Source organism: Chiloscyllium plagiosum, chromosome 6 (assembly GCF_004010195.1).
Source record: "Chiloscyllium plagiosum isolate BGI_BamShark_2017 chromosome 6, ASM401019v2, whole genome shotgun sequence".
In the NCBI taxonomy this organism is placed as follows: Eukaryota; Metazoa; Chordata; class Chondrichthyes; order Orectolobiformes; family Hemiscylliidae; genus Chiloscyllium; species Chiloscyllium plagiosum.
The window spans coordinates 20,569,839-20,582,362 of NC_057715.1; the positions used below are offsets into that span (position 1 = coordinate 20,569,839).

At 38.4% G+C, this 12,524-nt stretch overlaps 2 long non-coding RNA genes across 3 annotated transcripts in view; one reads left to right on the plus strand and one right to left on the minus strand.

Moving 5' to 3' along the window:
• Positions 1-6,593: 6,593 nt before the first annotated feature.
• Positions 6,594-12,524, minus strand: part of LOC122551116 — a 109,771-nt gene continuing 103,840 nt past the window's right edge. The window contains exon 3 of the long non-coding RNA XR_006312004.1: positions 6,594-6,677. This is a non-coding gene — a long non-coding RNA (uncharacterized LOC122551116). The remainder of the gene's footprint in view (positions 6,678-12,524) is intronic.
• LOC122551115 overlaps positions 6,640-12,524 on the plus strand; it is a 207,563-nt gene continuing 201,678 nt past the window's right edge. For both annotated transcript variants that reach the window (XR_006312003.1, XR_006312002.1), the window contains exon 1: positions 6,640-6,716. This is a non-coding gene — a long non-coding RNA (uncharacterized LOC122551115). The remainder of the gene's footprint in view (positions 6,717-12,524) is intronic.

The window sequence follows — 12,524 nt, forward strand, 5'->3', positions numbered from 1 at the left end:
GAATGATTGGGATAAAGATATCCCATTAATATTGTTTGCCATTAGAGATGCCCCAAATGAATCTACTCAGTTCACTCCCTTCAAGTTAATATTTGGTCATGAAGTGAGAGGCCCTTTGAAATTAATTAAAGAAAAATTGACCGTATCAAAGTCGGAGATCTTTATGTATTGGAGGCGAGGGAGAGATTAAATCAAGAGGGCGAGTTAGCTAAACAGCATCTAAAGAGGGCACAGTATAGAATGAAGCAGGTGGCAGATAAAACCTCAGAGTCTCTGACATTTTCCTGAGGGGACGACATGTTAGGACTGTTACCAGCGATAGGAATTCCCTTCAAAGCCAGGTTTAGTGGTTCCAATCAAATTGAGAAAAAGTTGAGTCAGGTGAACTATCTAGTAAAGATGCGAGATAGGAAAAAAAAGATATCGAGTATGTCATGTGAATATGTTGAAACCGTATTATACTCGAGGGAAAGGACTGGAGAAATGGGTGTTAGTTAATGTCCCGAAGAGTGAGGAATCAAACCCAGCTGATATGGATTTTGATGTGCCTCAACATAGATGAAAAAATGAAAAGGTCCTTGAGGAGTGGGATAGGTTAGTAAGCTATCTGTCTCAGGAGCATAAAATGCAGTTGAAAGATTTGTTACTGCAGTACAAGGACATATGTAAGAATCAAATGGGTAGGAGTAATGCTATTGTACATGAAGTAGAAGTAGGGAGTACTGCTCCAATAAAAAAAACCCTATCGACTTAATCCTTTCAAAATCAGACAGGTCCAGATGGAGGCAAAAGCGAGGACTGCAGATGCTGGAAATCAGAGTCTTGATTAGAGTGGTGCTGGAAAAGCACAGTCAGTCAGGCAGGATCCGAGGAGCAGGAAAATCGATATTTTGGGCAAAAGCCCTTCATCAGGACTGAAGGCCTGAAGTCCATGTATGTAGACATGGACTGCTTCAGTATCGAGGGAGTTGTGAATGGAACTGAACGCTTTGCAATCTCAAGGAATATCACAATTTCTGACTTCATGATGGTGGGAAGGTCATTGATGAAACAGTCCGAAAGTGGTACACCTACAAAAAAAATGAATAAGAGCCATGTTTTAAATATCTTTGATCAATAATAAGTACCCTATTTGAGAAACTATTAGAGATTTAAATAAATCAGGGGAACATACAGCCCAGACATGGAAAATTGAGTTGAGAAAATGTTCCGAGGCTGGGAAAATAAGTGGGAGTGTTAAAATGCATTCAACTGATCAAAAATAATCTATTGCACCTTTTGTGGTAAGCAATGCAAAATATTTTATTTTGAAATGTAAAATGGTTCTTTGAATTACAGTTTAGTTCTAAAAGCAACATGATGCCAATTTTATCTTCATTGTGAAATACTGTTGAAAGCCTAGATTACATTAAAGGATATTGCTCAACTTGCATTCAAGATATAGAGTGATTGTTTGTAGCAGATGGGATTACTATGATGTAGGCGAATACGAGGCACTGAAAAGCACTCCTGAATGGTAATTTAAAGTAATGCCTCGAGATGTACTTCCAGCAACAACACAAACTACAGAAATCTTTTATACATTATTCATAGCTGTTACATTTTACATTTCATGAGTTACTTAGGTCTGCCATTAGTAACTGGACTGACTGTGGTCCATTCAAATGGCGATCTTATGTTGAAAGGAAGTAATTCCCTTTAGGAAATAGGTATTTGAAATAAAACAATTAATATAATGCAGAATGAAAAAGGGCATATATGGTTTTCAGATATAAAAGCAATGGACACAAATACAGAAAGAGAAATGGAAGTCAGTTAACATTAAGTGAGTTTTAGAAGAGCAGATTTTTTTTCTCACTTGAAAGACCTATGATTATGGGATCCTGCAGCAGTTCGAGCTTTTGTGAATTTATCCTGTAGCAAAAACAAGACTATGGATTTCCTCCATACTGCAGCTAAGACAGACCCAATTATAAGTTATTTTCTTTCCAGATGGAAAAAAAAACACATTAATAATTAGCTTACATAATTAAATATCCAAAAACGCAGCATGAATTCAGTGCTGCTTAAGCAAACATACTGTGGTGAGCTCACCTCCACAGCATAGGTGAGAAGTAAACAACAGGAATTAGAAAGAAAAATCACTGTCATAAGGAGATCTGCATCCAATTAATCCTTACCTTGTATGAATTGAATGCAATGGAACAGAAAAGATTTGCGGACAAAACAAAACGTTGCCAAGCGATTGCATTAGAAATATTATTGAAGCAACACTGTGAAGTAAGAAATGTATCTATTCTTGTGCCACCTTTAATAACCTCAAGATCACCTAAAAGCTTTACATCTGATACAAAACTTCTGTAAAAAAAATGTTGTCACTTATTGTACTGTAGGCAATGTGACAGTCACAATTGCACACAGCAGGCTCCGACAAAAAGCAATGTGGCAATGATCAGATTTAGTCATGTTTCGATGAGTGATAAATATTGGCTTGAATACTGAGCAGGACTCTTTGGAATAGTGACATTAGATCTTTTATGAGAAGCGAGATGAGAGCTTATTTATTGTCTCATCTGAATGGCAGCCCTTAAAGCACAGAATAAGATTTTTATGCTTAACTCTTTTAGGTGTGAAACTTTAACCTACAGCTTTTTGACTCAAATGTCGGAGTGCTCACCACAAACAACAACTGAGAATATAATTATACAACGCTTTAAAGGGTTATTATTGTTGTATTTTTGCTCCAATATTTTTATTGCAACAGTATTTGCGGATAATATATCTGAAGAGTTGTCTGAAATGAGCCAAAGGGGACCTGAGCAAATAACAAATAGGTTGCCTACTTCACAATCCATCCAATATTGTTTTCCATTAAAGTCAATGGAAAATAAACAATGACGACAACTTATATTTGCATGGGGCCTTTGATGTAATAAAACTTCCGAAGGCACTTCACAATAGTGTAATAAAGAAAACAAAAATTGATACAAAATGATATAAAATGATTTGGACAGATGGCCAAAAGCTTTCTCGGAGAGGGACGTTTTAAGGAGAGTCTTAACGAAAGAAAGATGGGTAGAGAGTCAGAAAGCTTTAGGGAGTCTGTGGTGGAATGATTAAAATTAGAATTGCTCAAGATGGCAGGAACGGGTGAGCAAAGATATCTCACACCATTATGGGGCTGAAGAATATTAAATAGATAGTAAGAAGTTGAATTAGCTTTTTGGCTGCATGTACTCAAATGAATACTGTGAAAAGTTTATAAGTTGACACTTACTGCACTATCTTAGGTACAACTGTACCTAGGTACAATCCTCAGTTACAGAAAAGAGAAATTAAGAAAAGAAAGTTACATTGCAGCTTTCCACAGTATAACCAAAGGTCAGAAATAAAACAAAAAACAAATTTAAAAAGACAAACATCACGGTCTTTCTCCAAAGGCTCTCCACAACAGAACAGCGCAGGGGGGGCACCGTGTGGTTTGACCACTAGCTGTCACCATACGCTGCGCTGGACAACTATACCCGCTCCTGTACCGGGCCACATCCCCCATGTACCCGCACCAGGTCCCTACCCCGCTCCTGTACCGGGCCACATCCCCCATGCTCCCGCACCAGGTCCCTACCCCGCTCCACACTGAGCCACATCCCCCATGTACCCGCACCAGGTCCCTACCCCGCTCCACACTGAGCCACATCCCCCATGTACCCGCACCAGGTCCCTATCCCGCTCCTGTACCGGGCCACATCCCCCATGTACCCGCACCAGGTCCCTACCCCGCTCCTGTACCGGGCCACATCCCCCATGCTCCCGCACCAGGTCCCTACCCCGCTCTGCAATGGGCCACTCGTTGTTGGCATTTCCACATCGCGTCACTGGTGGCTGGTGTCCCCACCTTGGAGGCCGGGAGTTGAAAGCTGGAACCAGTTTTCCGGGGCTGAGAGAAAGGAAAGAGAGGAGAAGAGCGATTTAAAAACAGAAAAGAAGAGAATGTCTGGACGTAGTGGAGGAGCTCTGGCTGGAGTGTCCTACTCTGCCGCTATCTTACCGGATAAGGCCAGAGCGAAGATATGAATATAAGATAAGAATTTTTAGAATAAGGCATCACTTGACAGGGAAACAATGTAAAGTAGCGAGCAGAAGGGTGTTAGTCAAACAGAACGTTTTGCAATGAAGGATATTGGAAGAGGTACAGGGCTGTTTAATTGTCTATTGCAAATGTTGTGGGACAGTCTCATCCCCTGGTGTCTAAAGATATGAGAGAACTGAGTTACAGTCATTAACACAGGGTCCCTTAGCATTTCTATATGTTCAACTGAGTTACCTAATTAAGCTTCCTCGCACAGTCCTCAGCAGTTGCCTGCTAGTCCAGCAAGGTTATCTGAATTTACTATTTTCAGAAGGAAATGGAACGAAGATGCAAGATTAATATAGGATGAATCTGAAGCAGTTTTAAAGGCATTGTGATTGGTTGCCTGAAGAAGACTTGCCGGGACTGGAAGTACAATGATTGTAGTTATTGGAAGTCAATGCAACATTAGTTCATCTCTACAGGAGTTCCTAACAGCGGTGTACTAGGCCTAATTATTCTCAGCTTATTCATCAATGATCTTCCTACCACAATAATTTTAGAAGCAAGGATGCTCATCAATGATTGCACAAGACTCCTCAGATACTAAAACAGTCCTTGCCGAAAAGTAGCAAGACCCAGATAATATCTAGACATGTGCTGATAAATGGGGAGGTACATTTGTTCTTCACAAGTACCAACAATGACCATCTCCAGCAAGAGACAATCTCATCAATGTCCCTTACATTCAATGGCAATCACATCAACAAATCTAGAGTTTAACTATTGACCAGAAACTGAATTGGACCAGCCATATAAATACTATGGATACAGGAGAAGGTCTGGGTCTGAGAATTCCATGTGAAATGTCTACATATGAACATATAAATTAGAAGCTGGAGTGGACTATTTAGCCCCTCTAGCCTACTCCTCCATTCAATAAGATAATTGCTGATCTGATATCTCTACATGACTTCAGGATGCATTGCAGCAACTTTCTTTGAAAGTACCTTCCAAACCCATGACCTTTGCCTCCTTGAAAGACAAGAGCAGCAGATACATGGGAGCACTACCACCAACAAGGTCCCTTCCAAGAAACATATCAACCTGACTTGGAAATCTGAGTCAACATTCCTGCACCATTATTTGGTCAAAATTGTGGAACTTCCTTTCTAATTGAACTGTGGGCATCCTTACAGCCCAAGAACTGAAACAGTTCTAGAAAGAAACTCAATATCACCTTCTCAAGGGCAATTCGGGGTGGACATTAAGTGCTGGCTAAGCCAGTGATGCCCATATTCCATTAATAAATAAAAACTGGAAATCCAAATGAAGATTATTCTAACTTGTGTGCACAGATGTGAAATATCTCTTTATTTAGGCCATCATGTGGCGTGACGTATAATTGCTGTCTCGTCTGATAATTGCTGTCTCGTCTGATGTGTATTGTCTGTCTTGAAAACGGACCTTTTTTGATTTTATTTTCTTATTTGAATCAGCAGAAATTTGTACATTAGTCAGGCATTAAACCTTGATTTGTCCAGACATTGATCTTTAGTTCTTTTCGTTAAGCTATTGTCTTTTCCACAAAAACCTCTGAAATATCCAGCAGCGTCCAACATTCTATTACTGGAGGTATGATTTTTTGTATGAATCAATCTACACCCCATATCCCTCAGCAACTTTAAATAACAAAAATATTTTAAAGTTACGCTAATCCAGTGTCCATTGCCATTTGTGGAAGAGAGTTTTAAAGTTCTACCGTCTGTTCTTTGCAATTTTTAAGAATTTCAATTCAAATCTGACTCCAATTTGAATATTATTTCCCTAATCGTGTTCACCAACCAATGAAAATAGGACAGCTAGAGATAAACAAGGTATCTTGAATACATCGATGAAATCACCTTTAAACTTCTAAATTCTGGAGAATATAGGAATTGCTGCTCATAATTAACTCCTAGAATATAGATAACATTCTGATAAGCTTGAACTGTACAATTTCCAAGGCATAATATCTTTGTGAAGATGTGCTGTCAATAACTGCTCACAGTTTAATTTGAAATTTAAATATTTTGATCTTAAAAGTAGATTTTTATCAAAATTGCACCAACTACCCTTTCCTTTTGTGACACAGTAGTTTAAAATCATGAATTGTAGCAATGCTGCAGATAAGAATCATTTGAAACTTGGAAAAAGACAAAAATCTCATTTGTCCATTTGGTCGTATAGTATAATAGGGGCATTCGCATCAAAGTTGTTAGCTTTGCTCTAAGGTAATTGCAAAATTTTACAAAATTTGGAAATCTGAAAATTGAGATGGCTGCGATGGAGTCGGCAGCGTTTGGGCTCCTGTGTCTGGGCTTGTCCTGTAAGTCTGCATTTTTCTTTCTTTTTCCTTGTTCGCGTTCTTTTTCTCTCAAACTTATCTGAGAAAGAGAGCTGTTCGACAGGAGGCGGCTTTGATGGGCTCCAGAGCGCCAGCATCTTCAGAGTCAGTCGCTCGGCTTGTGAAACCTGGAGCGGGACTTCTACTTCTGGCCAGAGTGGGAACCGGGCAGTCGCTTGGCATGGGCTGGGAAGCCTGGAGCGGGACTCTGGCAGCAGCGCGCTGTAACAAGCAGGGAAGGAAAAGTTGAACTCTCCTGAAGTAATCTTTTGTCACTTTTGTTCTAAGTTAATGTGAATGGTGTCTATGAATGGGCGATCGTACACTCTTTACACTGCATTTTATCTTGAATAGGCGTCGCAATTAAAGATATTCTAAACCTAAAATAAAGAAAGGAAAACACCTAGTAGTTGTGGAGAAAGAAACTAGAGCTAATGTTTCCACTTTATACGGGCAATAAGTTTATACAGGCAAACAGCACAATCCTTCTCAATAGGTTTAATAAAAGGGTCACGGTTAAACTGGAGAGATTAGCATACTACATGTTCAGAGACAGATGGATCAGAGTAAAATCAGTAAAAGTTAGTTGAGGATAGACCCTCGACAGTCAGCAAGTTTAATCTCCCAGTTCTGATGAAGTGTCACTGACCTATAATGTTAACGTGTATGTGTATCTCTCTCACTGTACAGATGTTGGATGACCTACAGTGTGTTCTCAATGTTTTCTGTTTCTATTGAGTTTTACTCATGGTCTAATGGGTTTATATGCATTCAAAGGTGTTAATGATGCGGACTAACATGTCAATGCAAGGTGCTAATTTTAATGATAGTTAAATTATTCTTGCAAGTTACTAATTTCAATTATGGTTTAGTGCACCAATGAGTCTTAGAGATGTTAATTTCACTATGCACCAGGGTCATTTTTAAAATTTCATTGTGTATGTTCAAATATCACTGATTGTCTTGTGGCTTTATTATTTGATTGTCCAGTGATTGTCATATGTTAAGAAGGTAATTTCATTTGTTGCCCAGAAGATCAAGGTGTAAATGAAATTTAGACTGAAATTTAATTTCTTTATTTGGGGAATAGGAAGGTTGAGGGGTAACCTGATTGATTGTTTAAGACTATGATTTTTTTGTGGGATAAACATATAGAAGGTCTTTCCATTTGTTTTGCCTTTTTTTGCACCAATGAATACCAGTCCATCTGATTTTTGTTTTGTGACATCTTTGTTATTTAATCTTACCTTTTGAGCTATCCAAGACCTTTTTTTTTAATTCATACCCTTACTTCCTTTCAGTATCATAGAGACCATCACATTTCTATGTTCCTTGACTTCTGAAGACAATACATTCGCCGCAAAATATTTTTCTCCTGTCAGATGTCAGACCTACTGGGATTATGGACTTGCTAATCAACCAAAGTTAAGGGTTTTAAATGTCAGATAATCATGAATAAATCCACAAGGAGCTTCTGAAGAAGATTTTGAACAGATCTAAAAACTCAATACTGGGTATCCACGAGACATTGTGGGCCATCAGTACCAGCAGAATAGTACTCCAACACAATTTGAAACCTCATTGTCTGGCATATTCTCTATTCAACCATCAACTCTTGGGATGAATGCTAGTTCAATGGAGAGTGCAGGAGGTCATCCCAGGAACAGTATCAGGCATATCTAAAAATGAGGTGTCAACCTTGTGAAGTTTCAAAACAGGGCTGCTTGCATGCCAAACAGTATAAGCAGTGAGTGATAGATAGAGCTAAGTGATTCCACATCCAAAAGATCAAATCTGAGCTCAGATGTCCTGCCACAACCAGGAGTGAATGAGGAAGTGCCACCCATTTCAATGCTGGGGAAGCCCAACAAATCAGTTATGTCATTGTCTCAGATTTCTCGTTAGCCCACATTGTTCAAACACTTAAAAGATTCTGCCCTTAATACCAAATTATTTTCAAGACATTATAAGAGATAACATGCTGCTGTTGCCTTATGGACCCATGCTCTAATTCCGTGTCATCTAATAACACAATGATGTAGCTCCTTTCACAAATGTATAATAGCAATTCTTGGATTAAAGACAGAATTCACTCTTCTCTGTTGGAGGCTCATGTGGAACATGAACATAAGCATGGATCAATTTGACTGAATTGTCTTTTCCATGGTTTAAATTTGATGGAATTCTATGGATTCAGGTTATTTCTATTCAAATACTTTGAAAGTTTAATATCGTGCCCCAAAATTGTAAACACAATTATTAATGCTGAATTATTTACCAAAGCCAAAAACTGCAAAGGGAATTAATAAGAATCCATAACTAATTCTGGGCCACTGTTGGTAAATCACAATAATTAAAATTAGAATTAGGTTTATATAATTAGAATTAGGTCCCCCAGGTTTTACCTTACAGTTTTGGTCAGGTTTCTTTGTTACGATAATGGCAGATTATAGCAAAAGCATCAGTCAGAATAGCAGATCATGATTGGACTATTCATTCTATTCTTTTAAAAGGTCACAAATGATCATCATGAATGCTGTTCCTTACAGTGAGATTCATCCATCACAAATGGATTGGAAAATTTAATGCCTTTACACTGGTTCAGTAACCAGAGGCAGGTCACAAAGAATTCTTTCATTCCTAGTCGTCAACTTGTGAGATGAAGCCATTTGCAAAACTCTAATGTAAGTGGGTGAGTTAGGAGTTCATTTATAAACAGATAATTTGCTTCCAAGTCACACACTACTTATGAAAATACAGGAGATAGCACAATGATGTTAATATCTAATACTTAGACATGGTGTGCAAATAACAATGTCATACTAATGTAAGCTTTCTTAATGGATTTGATGATAAATGCAACATTTGGTACTGAGCCAAGAACCAATTAAAGTCACAAGTTTAGCAGTTAAACTGAGTCAACCAGGGTGAGAATTAGGGCTCTACAACTGATGTCAACACTCCTGGGCAACAAAGTGGTAAGTTAACATGGGTCTTTGTGGCTTGACATCATCCTAATGACCCGAAGTTTGAAATGCCCGGCTTTTAACATGTCCAGTATCAGACCTACCCATGTTCCCCCACAGCTAAATAGTTCAGCAGCATTTATGCTCACATTTAATTCATAAGGAACAACCACTTGAGTGTGATGTTTGATGAATTACCCCATAAGACCCTTGAAATTATACCTTGACTTAAGTTAATATTGTGGGAATGGAAAGAGCAAATAGAAGAGCTAACTCATTTTAATTTTACAATATTACCTTACCACTTCTAAAAGGTAAGCTTCCTGCAATTATTAGAAGGAAAAGCTGAATTATCTGAAATAGTAAAATTGCCTTCAATAAGATGAATATTTTGAGAGCTGACTCACATTTATCTTGCTAAAGCAATGCCTTTCCTCAAGTTTCTCTCAACTTTTTCATAGATTTACCCAACAATGTTTTGCCTTGCTGTATGGAGAAAAAGATCAGAGGGAAATATTGCAAAGCAATACATTTTTTTTGCTAACATAGAAATCCTTAAATAAAATAGCACAAATCATCAGAGACAATGCTTTAGGGCACTCTGTTAAATCAGATTTAAATTGGTTGTCATTGCTGGATAATGCATATTTTTATTTTGTTTAAAATAGAATCTGACTCAGCAGATGGCTTTGCAAATTGGTACACATGGCGATCAATGAAATCAGATTCATAACGTGGAAAGTATATTGTAAGTTTCTGAAATTTAGAATTAAGGATTATACCATATACAGAAACTTCAATTACAGTGCTTTGCTCACAAGATTTGAGTTTAAAGAATATAGATGCTTTATGCTGTTGCAGCTGTAGCCATGGACTATGTTACTTCCATAGACATGAGCATGCATCACTACCCCTTCCTGGACGATATCCAGCATGGATTCTCAGTGTATTAGCTGCTTATATTGCATGCTGGAGGCTGTTCCATCTAGCCAGATGAAATCTGCTGCACCACTGTTTATCATTACCTATAAGTAATTGAGAGGATCTAATGGTCGAACAGCAATGACAATGGACTAGATGTATAGAGGAGAAAGTGAGGACTGCAGATGCTGGAGATCAGAGCTTAAAAATGTGTTGCTGGAAAAGCAGCAGGTCAGGCAGCATCAAAGGAGCAGGAGAATCGACGTTTCAGGCATAAGCCCTTCTTCAGATGTATAGAGGCTCAAGCTAATGGCATGGGGCCAGGAGTTCAAATCTCACATGTTAGTTAGCAAAATTTGAATTCAGTTATTAAACCATTATCATTAAAAAAAAACCTGGCTTACTAATTCTACCTCAAGAGAGAAATCAGCTATCCTTACCTGGTCGAGCCCACATCTGACTCCAGATCCGCAGCAATGTGGTTGACTCTCCCACTCAGTTTAAGTGTAATTAGGAATGGGAAAAAAATGGTGGCCCAGCCATCACTCCCCATATACCATGGGGAAAACAAAATCCCTCTTTTTCATTAAGTCCTGTAAACATCGGAGGCTGAGGGGTGACCTTATAGAGGTTTATAAAATCACAAGGGGCATGGATAGGATATATATAAAAAGTCTTTTCCCTGGGATGGGGGAGTCCAAAACTAGAGGGCATAAGTTTAGGGCGAGATATAAAAGAGACCTAAGGGGCAACTTTTTAATGCAGAGGGTGGTACATGTATGAAATGAGCTACCATAGGAAGTGGTGGAGACTGGTACAATTGCAACATTTAAAAGGTATCTGGATGGGTATATGAATAGGAAGGGTTTGGAGGGACATAGGCCAGGTGCTGGCATGTGGGACTACATTAGGTTGAGATATCTGGTCGGCATGGATGAGTTGGACTGAAGGGTCTGTTTCCATGCTGTACATCTCTATGACTCGAAACTCTTTACTATCATCTAATATAACATTGTGCTGATTGTAGTTTTCTTCTGCAAGTCCTGATACAGATGACTTCCTATCAAAGTAGCATCGTCATTAACATATTAATTTCCCATTATACTACAAGATTTACATTTAAATTCAGATCCAAGAAGTTGTAAGTGATTTTGCTTCTAGGCAATACTTGCATTCTTCCCTGAAACACAGGAACAAGATGAGATGTCAAAAAATCTAGCAAAGCATTTATTACAACTCGCTGTTATGTACAGCATTGCATTCACAGACACAGAAGTTTCTGGTCTAAAATTGACCTCTTTGATTACAAGAGCATCAAACTTCCTTCCCTGTGTCAAGTGACAGATGTTAAGATGCAGTCTGTGATCTTGTAACCCTCAGCTCACATGTCATGATACAGTGCCTTGAAACTATGTGTCTTAAAGGTGTACTGAATGTGAGTAAACATAGCAACAAGAAGATTAGTAAAAATTTAGCCACAGACTGCCAAAATATTAATGTACTAACCTTAGTGGTTGGGCTCAGATCAATATGTTTAAAAAGTTAAGGCATTCAAAATCCAAACCAAACTCAATTACTTCTAAGTTTTGCAGAGATGGCCAATCAATTCATTCCTGGAAAATAGGTTGTCAATTTAAATACTGCAATGAGGCTGATGGCTTCTGATTTAACTTGCATTTTCAGTTTTACTGTAAGTGTGCTGGTTTTTCAGGTCTTGGGAACAATGTTCACTCAAATATCTAGTCCACTTGTTGAATCATATAATCATGGTAAGATTGTAATAATACATGTACATATCTTAAAGAGACATCTAAATATGGCTGTGGTCTGTTAGTCCCATGTATGTCTTTGTACACATGCAGTTCAAAGCAAGTATTGCTTAGCCAAACTAGCAGCTGAAGAAAGGCTAGACCAACTTTGGAGAGAATGCAAAGGGATAGTTGACAGACTATTGTTCCCAAGTCTTGGAAAACTAGGGCTCTATTACAAATACCTAAAACCCAATGTTGCCATTGATGAACTCAGTCCTTGGTCTACATTTACATGCTGCTCCCAACAATGATCATTCATGGCATTAATTTTGCATATGGCTGTCAATGACTTTAGCAGCTTAAATAAGCCAGGAAAGTTAATTGTTCAATTTTCTTTAAAGTCTGTTCCTCTATGGAAAGTGACATGAATT